General features: G+C 41.5%; 1 long non-coding RNA gene across 2 annotated transcripts; it reads right to left on the reverse strand.

Moving 5' to 3' along the window:
• Positions 1–5711: 5711 nt before the first annotated feature.
• On the reverse strand, positions 5712–9589 carry LOC123112325 (uncharacterized). 2 transcript variants are annotated; one of them, XR_006455353.1, is made up of 5 exons: positions 9015–9589; positions 8711–8882; positions 7035–7203; positions 6243–6944; positions 5712–6110 (listed from the first exon to the last, which is right to left on the reverse strand). It is a non-coding gene; the product is annotated as an uncharacterized lncRNA (long non-coding RNA). The 2 variants fall into 2 exon arrangements; XR_006455352.1 differs by having other exon boundaries at positions 5712–6944.
• Positions 9590–10838: the final 1249 nt, after the last annotated feature.

The raw sequence follows: 10838 nt of genomic DNA on the forward strand, positions 1-10838 counted from the left end.
GCGGTTTGGGACAATGAGTGATGTAGCAAACAACAGATATCATAATGAGATGGGTGAAGGGGAGATCTCTCGTTTTATATACCTGCGTCATGGATGATACTGAAGTCTCAAGTATGATAGTGAAGAACTCGGAAGCATCCAACTCATACTACGGTGTCGCAGAGCGGCGGTGGCTGCTTCCCGCCATCTCTGATAAGCAGCAGAAGAGACCAATTAAGTACCCTTACAACAGATCATAAAACATGCATGATAACAGGCATTAGTCGCAAGTACCCCATATTATTTTTAGCAAAGTCATGCTAAAATACACGGAAAATTTCAGCATTACCTTTGCTAAAAATAGGACATATGGAGTACCTAAATTTACCGGAACGGAAGTTAATCGACATTCCGGCAAACTCAATGGCCTCTCGAGGTACCTGAAAATTCATCACGACACAATGGTCGAAGACAAAACCCAGCAAACTAGCACCACAATGTGCCTCTACTTTCATATGGATAAAAAGGCCACAGACCATATGGTCCTCTGCTTTCATATGGATAAAAATTAGCTCAACTTATGTGAGCTTCCGTTCCAGATCTTTTTTAATCCAACTAATTAACTGAAACTTGCACTAAACTACTGTTGTCCCGCACTACTGCAAGTGCCATACTACTGCAAATGCCATACTACTGCAAGTGCTATACTACTGCAGAGAATTATGCCCACTTGAGTTGGAGTTAATGACCTCGATAGACTGTCACTGGCAGTAAGAGAGTAGCACTATTAGTACTAGCCTTGTACTACTTGTAATGGAAGAATATGACACAGTGCTAGTACACAAGTACAAATTATAATCAGTAGGAAAATATCATCATAATAATATCATCATTCAGTAGGAAAACAACCTTAGCTAGGTCAGTTCTGAACTACATATGGCAATCTCACTTTTAGGAAAGGAGGATGATACACATATATAGCTCACTTCATCTGGGGCAGGGCAGGGGCTATGGCAGAGGATTTCACTCAAAACTGAAGCAGTATATACCTGACTGATGTGAAGCGTTGTCCCAGATGTATTCACAAGAGAATAAAGATGTGCTCAACCAACTGTCACAAAAACAAATAAATTATTATTTGTCTAAGTTGAGAGGTACCAAAATCTCATCACACTAGCTAAAAGATGACAAACATGTTGAGTGCCGCTTTGTAACTTATTTCACTCTTCTACCAATGAAAGATACGCAAGCTTTGCATATTCACAAAAAAAATGCAGCAATGTGACTGAACTGCCCCAGAACATAAAGTAAAACAAGGCCTGAAGCAAGTGTGCTGTCTAGAAACAGCCTAAGCACTGAGGCAGAAAAGAAACACCTGACTTGGTAGTGGCAGTTGGGTTCACTTTGGGCAAACAGATGAATGCTCTCCCCAGATGATGCGACTACGATGAATGCTCTCCCCAGATGATCGCTGAATGCAAAGCATACAACTGACTGGCAATGGCAATTCGATTCATTTGGAGCAAACCATTGTTTTAAACTTTTATTAGTACCTACAACAATCATACGTATGAAACAATGTGACTGCACTTCCCTTGAACAAAAATGAAGAGGGCCAAGCCCCAACTCTCTCTCTCTCTCTCTCTCTCTCTCTCTCTCAAACTTGTGATCTAAATGTGTTTGGTCCGGTGATACTGATAGGATTTCCAGACATGCAAACAGCTGAAATATTATCACAATATACTATAGTAGCCTGCTCAATCAGTCGGTGCAGTTCAGAGAGCAACTGACAACCCAAATAGTATCAGCAACAGTATGTGCCACAACACGGTACTCAGCTTCAGCGGCCAAGTAGGAGACCGTAACATGTCTATTTGAGGACCAAGAAATGAAATTGTTACAAAAAAAACACAAAAAATGGATGTGGGTCGTCGAGTGTTTGGACAACCAGCCTAGTCGGCATCAGAGTATGGGTGAGAGGATGAGTATCAAATACCTAAGAACACGTTTGACATGATTATAACGCGGAAGCATATGGAGACATGCTTGTTGAACAACAAAGGAAATTTCAGGACGAGTGATAGTGAGATATTGGAGAGTCTCGGTTAGACTACGATACAGAGTAGGATCATGGAAAGGTTGACCGTCAGCGGATAGTTTGAAACTGGTATCAACATGGGTGCGAGAGGACTGACAGTCAAGCATTTCAGCACAATTAGGAAGATCAAGAGTATACTGACATTGGGAAAGAAAAAGGCTAGAAGAATCACGAAGAACAGCAATGCCCAAAAAGTGATGAAGAGTACCAAGATCAGTCATAGAGAATTCAAAATGAAGAAGGGTAATAATATGATCTAAAAAGTTTTGAGAAGATGCGGAGAGAATGATGTCATCTCTACATAAAGAAGGAGGTAGGTAGTTTCGGAATTGTGGTGGTACACAAAGAGAGAAGTGTCTGGAGCTTGTTTGAGACCATAAAGAGATTTCTGGAGAAGACGGGCATGATTTGGATAGGAAGAATTTTCAAAACTAAGAGGTGGTCTCTTAAAGAGAACCATGGAGGAAAGCATTTTTTACATCTAGTTGATGGATGGGCCATGCGGAGGAAATAGCGATGCTAAGAACAGTACGAATGGTGCTGGGATTGACAACAGGAGAGAATGTTTCATCATAATCAATGCCATGTTGAGAGTATCCATGACAGACCCAGCGGGCTTTATAGTAGGAGAGGCTCCCGTCAAAGTGGAATTTTTGGTGAAAGACCCATTTGTCAGAAACGATATTTGTATTGGAAGGATGAGGAAGTAACTGTCAATATTGTTTTGAATTAAAGCATCGTATTCTTCTTACATGGCAGCAACCCAATTTGGATCAAGAAGAGTAGTTTTGTAAGTTCTAGGAATGTAAGAGAGAGATGTGGTAGCATGTAAGTCGAGGCGATCTATGGATGACAAAAACCTGATCTGGCGCGAGTACGCATGCCATGATCATTGATAGGGGCGACAGTACGAACAGCTGGTAGCATGGAAACAAGGGTGTCTTGTGTAGGAGAAGATGTGGACGGTGGGTGGGGTGGTGTTAGGTTGTGTGGTTGCGGGTTGGGTGTTGGTGGGTTGGGTGGTGGCGAGTTGTTTGGTTGCAGGTAGGATGGTGACTGGGTGTTTGATGGCGGGTTGTGTGGTGTCTGGGTGTTGAATGGCGGGCTGGGTGGTGTCTGGGCGTTGAATGGCGGGTTGGATGGTCCCTGGGTGCTGGATGCTGGGTTGGGTGGTGCTGTCGTGACAGTAGGTGCGGTAGGTGGGGCTGCCGTGACAGGACTGCAGAGGTGGAATGGAGGGAGAGGAGAGGTGGTGGCAAAGGTAGGGATTATTGATGGTGTGTCGGTCCATGGAGCAAAAGAAAAAATATGTTCGGCGAATGTAACATGACGAGACACGTGCACCCGTCCACTGTGTAAATCAAGATAGCAGTAACCTTTGTGTTCGGCAGAAAAACCAAAAAGGACACATGGTATAGATCATGGAGAAAGTTTGTTTTCAGAGGTGGCATAGGCATTTGGCTCCAATGATTGAGTGTCGCTTCCACTGCTTTACACGATTGATTGATTGTTGGTGTCACATTAACGTCCATTATTTTAACTATCTTGCTCTAAATATGATGTCTTCCACACACGCACGCACACACACACACACAAAGTATATTTGACGATCTTGATGACTTGTTCTTCTGTTTTTGGTTAGCCAATTAGCCATCCGGCCACCTCCTAGTGGAGGGGCAGCTCCAAGACCGCAGGAAGACTCACAGCCATGGCAATGCAACAGATCAAGGAAAGGAGATAACCAGCTCCATATGGGGATAATATTAGAATGTGTGTGTTTCTATGTGAAACCTTATTACGGATACAGGAAAAAGAAAAACTCACTGTGCATCATTAGTAAGAAGCACTGACCGCGTTATCTCAAAGCGTATCACTAGGTTGTAACCACATTTCCTACAACAGGCGTATTTGGCAAAAATAGATGAAATGGACGGCGGTTTCGTTTTACCTCCGGAACGACGACATGGTCCGGCCGACGTAGACCTGCCCTAACTAGCAAACGTATGTGGCAATCGAGCTAGCAAAAAGTATAACAAAAAAACAGGAAAAGGTAATACTGCAGAAAAATTGTTTGAGGTTCTATGAATTTCAGAAAACATACCCCGGCCAGGCGTACACACAGTGCCGGGATGCATGCAATTTGGGTTGTAGATAACTACCTAATACGAACCCATCTATCGAATGACCTGAAGAAGCGCACAAAAGTTCATTAGCAAGGACAGCGTAAACCTAGCCTGGATGGATACCTTGTTCTGCGCTACGCATACTGTTACTCAAAAAATAGCGAGAAAGCAACTCATCGTTCTTCGAAGTGATAATCTATAGAAATTTACATGAATAATTATACCAATAGTTAAGTTACAATGAAGTACAAATTTTGTAAGCAGCACACATGTGTGGTCATGATTGCGACAACGAAATGATGATTGCATACATTCAGCTTAAGCATCGTCACCCGAAGGCATAATAATGTAGAACAAAATACCATGCAATAAAATTAAGGGGACTTAGAACATGAGCTCCACTATCAAACTCTGAGAAGCTATTAGTAAGCATGTAACTACAGACAATAGTAACTTATTACCTAAGTGGTGGCAGCAAGATTTTTCCGTTTCTATAACATAAATTCTAAGTTGGATAGTAATTAAGTGTGTCTATCTCCGCAAAGACACTATCCTACCAAAGTAAACCCCATGATGACTTCTTCCAAAATACACGCTAGCACATGGCAGGTGTGTCTCATAATACAAACACTCACTCATCTGTAAACATATTCAAGGAAGGCAGCAAAAATAATCATAATGCCAACTGGATGATATAGTAAAGAAGCTACAGAGCAGAGGAAGTTTGGTAATGAAGGGATCAGGATTCAGGAAGAACCTTCTAGGCGATGCAGCGAGACTTTTTTACAAGCACCTGATCGGTAAATACTGTTAATATTAAAAGATAAAAATATAAACATTGTGTGCAAATATTCCATTTTAGTAGGAAGCAAAGTGGCTTCAACTATCCTATTTTTAAAGACATCTGATCGGTAAATCCGATGGCTTGTAAACTAATATCATGAATGACAGAGTGAAACATATATTGGTTGATGAGATAGAACAAATTTGCTCACAAATAGCTAGTACTCATGAAACTAACCAAAGGCTTTTCTCCAAAAGGAAATTGTGCACCAAAACTCTATGAATAATGAGTACACATGATTGAAGACTAGCAAACGTGTGCTACCGTTTTGATTTTTTAATGAGGGAAAAAAGAGTGGCTTTGAAAGCGACCTGATGCCTAACTATGCCAAGGTTTCGGACAACACATTGCCATCCCAGAAATTTTGAATACTTAATTCACAATGCAGAAAATTAGTCACTTGAACACACATGGATAAATATAATGCATCCATTTTCCCAACTTAAATCTGCTAGAGGCTTTAGCTTTGCCATTATAATTTGTGCTACGACATCGATGTTGTCTCACCCCAGCACAAACATTGATGCGCCTAAGGCTGCAGTTTTAACTCCTATAAGTTATAAATGGCAAACTTGTGGAGAGTACTACCAATCCTGCTCATTACAAAACTTGGCTATATGAATCAACATTGCGAAAAGTTTAAAACCTGCCAATGAGAATTGACAAATAATGCAGAAATACAATATACCAATGAAAATTAACAAATGATGTAGCGTTACAACTGTACCAATGCAAACAGCTTTGTAAACTATCCTTGCTCCAAAAATAAAAGCATCAGAATCTGATGTAAAACAACATTCCTAAAATAAAATAACAATAAATAAGTAACAAAATGACCTTCGGGGTGTTAGGAAGAGAATTGTACTTCTGTAGCACATTGCGCTTCTTCTTGATCCACGCTGTTAAAGAATACAATGGCATTTGCCGATAATTTTAGGACCATGCACATGAAGAAGCACATTTCGCTTTTGTGGCTCATGGTTAGACACATAAAACACAGGCAATGACCAGCAGTCGCCGGACCATGATTCAAGTGCAACAGTAGCCAAACTGGTAGAAGACCCACCTGAAAAGGGAAGAACAATCAAAAAGGAAAACAAAAAAAATCGCAAACTAAGAAGTGAACGAACTACACAAAAAAGATTGTTTTCTTCTATATTTTTATTGACAGAGGTGTATAATGTTTTTTAACAAATACCAATGAGTCCAGGTTGGCTAGTTTCTCCCTGAAGATGGACATGCTCACAATTCATTTTGCTCATTGTGGCATCCCTTATAAATGAATCACATCCACATGTTGTACTTGGAGGATTCACTTGTAAGTTCAAAATGTTATTGCGAACATCTCCAGTGCATTTGATTTCATCAGCTCAATCTAATGCTTCACTCAAATCTGAACCTCTTTAGCCTGAGTAAAATGCAATCCTGCTTTACGCTAATATTTTTAGAAGAACAAAGAGAGTTATAAGCAGAAATTCACTTCAGCGACATGCATATTTGTTGTTACTCTGTTCTTTATTTTTCTAGCTATTTTCATAGTTTTTCAAGATATCTCTTGTGAGGACCTCTTTCGAGTTTGTGATACATAAAAAATGCCTTCATTAAAGTTACTCCTTACTCCGAAGAAAGCTGCATTTCTTCCAAACTGGTCCCTGCTCCAAGCAATATTATTGATTAATTTCCAATGCAGTACTAAGCAAGTATATGGGTGCAAATTTATATAATACCACCAGATTTATGGGTTTCATAGTGAAAGAATGAGCATGCAGATTACAAATCATATATAAGTCCTATATCCACTTACCCATGGCTAGGCTCATAGTTCTTACCATATTTAGAAACTCATGAAATCGCTAGCATGTGTTCATGGACAGTCAAGTAAATATGGTTTTATGTGTTCCTGGACAATCAAGTAACATGGTTTGACTCAAAAACTCACCAGACAGGCACAAATAACTGAACTAAACTGAGACAAAATATATGCAATTACCTATTGTTCACGTGGTCATCAAAAAAATCACCAGCAGCCTGTCGTTCACCATCTGCTCGATCTGGTATAGTCCATCCAACTATTTCGTTTGCAATTGCGATTTCGGCCATCGCCCACATGGCATGGTACAACTCGACGCATCGTAAGCAATGGCCAGGCATCACACAAACTTCAAAAAGAAAAAATAGAATCATATTCATCTTCAGGATGTTATGAACACTTCAGAGTATTAATCTCCACATACGACTTTCAGTTTGTTGGTCAAACTTAGTTGCTGGTAAACATTTCATAAACTTATTAATCGAACTGTTGCACATAATTTACATCTGAACGAACAAAATCACCTTCAACTGCTCTCAACTCGGCCACAAATGAGATGACAAGGTCTAAAGATAAAACCATAAAAGTGCCCATCAACTGCTCCCAACTAGGCCACAAATTAAATGACCACCAAAAATCAATTGAGACTGCCATTCCAAAATCACTGACACCAATGTCTAGTCTAACCAAAGTCTTTCTCCTTGAGCATAAAGAGTCCAAGAATAGTAGGCACTACATATTTTTGTTAGTTGGATTGCAGCAAAGAAGTAATAAGAAGTTAAAAACTATATGGGATGACACATAGCACATATCAAACTTTATACTGAACTAATACTTCAACATCTCCATATAGCATTAATTGTCAGTCTATCACCTTGTTGCAATCACATATTATATTGTTTGACTCAACATTTAAAACAAAAAACAAAAAGATATCCATTCAGGAAAATAACCTTTGATGCACTTACAGGATAACAGCACAACCCAAACAAAGTTAAAACATGACAAATTCTAGCAAATCTGGAAGTAAAAAATAAACAAGCTGACTAGTGTATTCCACTTTACAAAAACTGAAAGTCTAGCCTTTTTATAATTGAAATAACACCACCTACCAGTAACGAATAGGGGACTCACAATTTGTTGTATCATTATAGATTGGAGATCGGGTGAAACATTGAACATCAACTAACTGAGGTCAACAAGCTACATAGTAATCCAACTTACGCTCACCAGCACTAAAAAGATACTGAAGAACAATTCAAAAGCTGGTGTTTACACTACCACAACAACTAAATCAATTGATAACAACAATCACTAATATACAGAGGCCAAACAAATGGAATCTTAGTGTGAAATAGCAACCACCTTAACAACATGACTGAGGAGATGAGGGCAGGGGCCATGGACACAAATCAAAGAAGAATAATACAACTAATCGCATCTCTGCCTCCTTCGCGAAATCAGCTAAGAAACATGTCAATATCCCCAAAATTAGAGAGAACCGCCGGCTTGGGAGACAATAACTAATCAACCACATAGGGGAATCACACACATACATCGACACAAATCCCAGTTTGGGGACGGGAATCAAACAAACTAAGAATTTCCCCAACAGGAGATTAGAAAATAGACAGAAAGATGCATTGAACACGAAAAGTAGGGCAAACTACAAGACAATAAATCTACAGACAGATCTGGACGCCCGAGAAGAAAGCCTGAAACAAAGTACTAGACAATGATTGGAAATGCCATGGAAACGTGAAAAGAAATCGCCATGGCATGTAGCGAGAGTAGTGCATCTTTACCAACAAAAGGAAGCATCAATCGAATGTTAATGCATATATTTTTTTCCTAACCTTTGCTTGAATTGAAATGTGTGAATCTTCTAAATCAAACACCTAATCTGCACAACACGGCTTCCCCATCTCCCTTGACAGGAGCATATCTCCTCCCATAGCCAACACAACATCTGATTTTCTTTTTGTTATGATGCTTCTTGTCTGCATCACTGCCTCCACGCTGGTATCTCTACATCACAAGGTCCAGAAAAAGAAAAGAAGAACAAGTCAGTAGGTTGAGTGGTACCATGCATACAAAGATTCTACTAGAGTGGTTTAGATCAAGAAAAGAGCATGCTCTGAGAGAGAGGGCGTTCCAAACCAAGGCGAGTGCTACGAAGCAACCACAGGTATGCATGGCCGGGGCGTCAAAAACAGGGAGCGAGCGGCCGCTGGATATGTACCCGCCGTGTGCTGCCATAAGGAGGAAGGAGAAGCAATGTGTGGGGCACGACAGATCGATCGAAAGGCAAGAGAAAAGGGGCGGCAATTTATAGAGGGAGTCTCGTAGGGCTTGACGAGCGATGAGGAAGCAGGGAATGCGGGGAGGCGTTGGATGCGAGCGCGATCCGCGTGAGGCGCGCGAGAGGAGCCTGCAGCCAATGGATCAAAGCCACACGAACGGGGGGATGGGAGGGGAGAGTATTGGAGGAGGAGTCTGGGTGTGCATGGAGCGAAGCGGCGGCCATTAAACCATTGCGTTGGTTTGGGGAGAGGATCATTGAAGGATTACCTGATTTCAAGGAGAGAATTGAAGGAGCGTTGTGGAGAACGAGATTTCCTCAGCGAGCGTCTGGATTTGGATTGACTAGAATCCGAAACGTCCGAGATTTATTACGAGGAGAGATGGAAAGCAGGCCCACGTACGTCCACACAAGGGAGGGTAATATATCTTCAGCCTGGCCCGGATTGACTCAAATTTGGTAAGATTTGACATGGTATCTGGCCAGAATTCCTAAGATATTGCAAAGGGTTCTACCAGTTCAGTTTTTGTGTGCTCTACTACTTTTCGACCGCTAAGTTGCTACCTATGTGTTGGACGTCATTTTGTACGTGTTGGATTGCATGGGAGTTGATTTCTCTCTTCATATGATTTGTTGTTGCGTTTCCTACTGACTAGTAGTACTCTCTCCCATGCGTGGCATTTTTTTTCTACACTTTCCCCAATTGTAGTGTAAATTATTTCCTCATTACTATTGTCAATCACATCAGATGAGGAGCAGTGCTACACGTACAACAACTTTTCATCCGATGTTGTACGACATTAGTCGGTCACCCTTGGATCAAGTCATTACTTTAGGAATAGACGTAGGATCACCATGCCGTATGCAAATCCGATGAAGTTAGTCGTACGCAAAGCACTGCTCGTCAGATGAGTTAATCCCTAGGGCACTCATATGCGCCAGTCGGCCGACTGAAATTTTGGCCGGTCGTCGCGCAGCCGTTGGATGCCAGCCGCGTGGGCCATTGGAATCTGGCGAAGGGTTGGCTCTATCTTCTTCCTCACGCTCGTTACACATCTCGTGCTTTGGCTGCGCGGCGCCACGCCTCCGGTCACCTTCAGTCGGAGCACCGCGTCACCCCGCTGCTCCACATTAGATAGCCATCGTGCTCGTCACTGCTGTCGTGACTCGCAGAAACCCACCACAAGCATCTCATCCCTATTGAAACATCCGTGGTAGTTTTCGTGAAAACAATGGATGTGGCAAAAAAAAAGTTGTCGGTAGTAGCAACAAATCGATATGGTTGAAGTTTTTTTTTAATCTATTATAGATGTAGCCTTTTGCGTCGGCACCGCTGTTGCAGCTCACCCGGTCGCCATGGTTGTAGCATGGGTAGGGATGCAAGGCGGCGCCCGATCCGCCCCGCTTCGTAGTCAAAGTAAATCAACTTAGTTAGTATAATCTTTCCGGTTCAGCTTTAGTTCAGTTTGAACTAAATTCCTATTTTGGCGGGCTCATGCGGGATGCCCGCTTGCATCTCTAAGCATGGGGCACCTTGGTCTCATCAAAGTATCACCTAGTCTACTCATCAGGATTCGAAGTTATTCACACATAATTAAGATGGCACAGATTATCTTTTCCATCTTAAAAGGGAGCCCGAACTACTGTGCACGGCGACGAGAACAGGACCCAGCATTTCTTTC

This window comes from Triticum aestivum, chromosome 5B, assembly GCF_018294505.1.
Source record: "Triticum aestivum cultivar Chinese Spring chromosome 5B, IWGSC CS RefSeq v2.1, whole genome shotgun sequence".
NCBI lineage: Eukaryota > Viridiplantae > Streptophyta > Magnoliopsida > Poales > Poaceae > Triticum > Triticum aestivum.